Genomic DNA, 3,065 nt, shown 5'->3' on the forward strand with positions numbered 1-3,065 from the left:
ATGTTGTTTCTTTACATATTAATATTCATATATGCACATGTAAGATATCTTACCTCTTAAGGAAATGCATGAAAACCAAAAGAAACAAAGACTTCAAATACAAATTATCTTTAAAAATAAAAGAATAGGATATACACGCCTAAAATATTCAGTCTAGAATTCATCAGAGCTAAGTATATATACTTGATAGTATCTGCTTACTATGTAATATATTATATAATTACAAACATGTTTCCTTTAATAGTTTTTATGTTTCAGGGGTTGGGAACACTTTTGCTCACTTAGTTATATATTACTTATGTGAGTCAGTAGTCTTGTTATCAGGCTCATGCCTTGTGGTTGTTTGCAACACACTGTACCGTTTGACATTTTCTGTATAAATTCACAAACTGTATGTTTGTACAAATATTCTTTAGTGCTGTCTGTTCTGTTACATGTTTCTTTCAGTTGGCAACAGCAGAGAGGTAGACAAGCAGGGTGAAAGTAAGTACAAATGTCCGGCTCCTATTGCCTGAGAAGACAAGAGCAAAATTATTTATACAATATGTGTACAGATTTACATTTTGAATAAATATACCCAAGACCTTGGTAGAGCACACTGAAACAAATGGAAGGGAGAGCAGGAAGCAAAAGAATGAGGTCCCCAGGTAGATTTAGTTTCCAGAATTATGTTTTATTTAGTAAATTATCACACACAAAGGAAAAAGATGGAACCTGAAGTTAGACAAATTTAAGCTTGAACTAAAATGAAGTTTCCTAGTAGTAGGGGTAGTTTTGCTGCAGGAACTGATATTATTCATTCACTGTTACCTAGTTTTTAAAATAAACATATTTCTAAAAACAAGAACATGTTTTTATGCAGTTTCTGAGGAAAAAATTCTGTATATACAGGTCAGATTTAGATGCTTAAAATTACTTTCTTCTGGTTTTATAGTCTTTTTTTAAGACTGAAGTAGTTTAGTTTGCTGGAAGCTCCTCCTAGCTGCATTTGGCATTACTGCAACAAATAAGGTAGCTCAAGAGAAAGTTAGAGGGAATTAATATGTTGTTTTCCTTTATCAGTAAATCTGAGAAAGAGGGAGAATTAATTTTAAAATATATATATTTTCTATTTTAATTGTCCAAATCGTACCCTATATACCTGTGATATTAAAATGGGGGGGGAGGGGAGAAGAGGTTCAATTTTCATTTTTCCTTGTAACAGTTGCAAGTGGAAATACCTGAAGTTAGAAAATAACCCATATGTATCATACTTGTTGCAATTCAAAAGAAGCTCAAATCATCAAAACACAATATAAATAACCACATTTTATATAGCATGTTTGACAAAATCTAATTCTACTCCTGATGTGACTAGCCAAATTCACATTGGTTTCCATAACAGGCTATACCTTTGACAACTCTGATCAGCTGGTAGGATTTTAAATAGGGATAGAAGGTCTTGTGCTTCCTACCACTTCTGTTAAAAACGGTACAACACTCATGATTTAAGAAACGTTGCTTTTGCCTTGTCCAGCTTTGCTTTTTTCAGGACAGCCACAGGAGTGCTGCTAAAAAGTCAGTGGAAGACTAATAGCACTAATCAGTAATGTCTGATTGTATTAGTCAGGACAGTTCATCTTTAATTCTGAACATAAAAATGGTGAGGGACAGGGAGCTTCTTGATGGAGGATGGTCTTAATTTGTTTCCTACACTCAAGTCAGGGGGTGGATGCCCGGAGTGCAGGACCTGCACTCAATCATTCTTACAGCTCAGTGGCTCCCAACCTTTTTTTGCTGAGATCCTAAATCTGGGTCACGACCCCCGCTGCTGACTCACTCATGCCTGGTGGTACCAGCAGAGCCCAGGCAGGGCCAGGATTGCGGGGGGCAGCAGTGGTGAAAGTTGTGCAGACTGCGTGTCAGGAGAGCCCTGCAGGCTGGAGGGACGGAGCGAGGGGCAAACCACTTGCAACCCTACTTTGGGTTGTGCCCTGAGGTTGGGAACTACTGTTATAGCTGGATCCTTTTCTAGGGATGATTTTGAACAGGGAAAAGGAGGTCAAGAACTGGCTTCTCTGCCCAAAAGGAAATTTTAGGCCAAGACTCTTCTAAAGGTGATATGGGATTTGGGGAGATGCCAACCAACTGCAGCCAAAAAAACAAAGTTTTTTTTTTCCTTTCCCGGAGGGCAGAAATTCAGTCCTTTCCGATGACTCAGGAAGCTCAGGCTGGAGCTCTTAAGAAGCCACCTCCTGGCCTGTGGCTCAGCCCGGGCAACGTCCCACAGGATCAGCTGGGCCGCTTCTCATGGGTGCAGCTGCTTTGTGCACAGGGCATCTGTGACTAGGTCTTAAATGTTCAATTATTGTATAGGAAGCTCAAAATTATTGCATTTTCTGAAAAAACTATCATACACAGAAAAATATACAAATAAGTATGCAAACAAGTACATATATAAGCCTGCTTCTTATTCTTTATTTTATATTGCTCACTCTAAGTTGCCAGTGAGTGCGTGAGAACTGGGTCACCCAAGCCGAAGCATGTTTCTATTTTGAGGCAACCGGCGATATAAGGCAGTGCAGACAGCAAGCCCCAAACTCATGTAAAACGCCCCAAGAACGACTTAGAGTTTGTCTGTACTGCATCAGAGAGCTGCCTCAACAATTACTGTTCACCTGGAGCATTTTCAGTACCGTGGATCCTACAAGGGCGGAAGTTATCGGACAAACACAATAATGAACGTGCACCGGCAACACGGTCGGTGACCGCGGCCCGTGCCGCAGCTTGACAGGAGAGAAGAGCCTGGCACCGCCCCGCCCCGCCCCGCCTCCCTCGCGCCCATCCTCTCGTGCTTCCGGTGCCTCGGCGGTTTCTGGGAAGTGACGGTACTTGTGGGCCGGAAGTGACGCGTGGCGGAAGTGACGCGGCGCGCGTGCAGGCCCCGGACCGGTGGGGGGGGGTTTGGACAAGATGGCTGGATCTACAGGTCTGTGAGGGGCGGGGAGGTGGAAGGGGGCTGCCTCCGTTCCGGGTAGCCCCCGCCACGGTCCCCCTGCCGCGGCCGAAGGGCGGCGGGAAGCGGA

Source organism: Gavialis gangeticus, unplaced genomic scaffold, assembly GCF_001723915.1.
Source record: "Gavialis gangeticus isolate Ggan-Ray unplaced genomic scaffold, GavGan_comp1, whole genome shotgun sequence".
NCBI lineage: Eukaryota > Metazoa > Chordata > Crocodylia > Gavialidae > Gavialis > Gavialis gangeticus.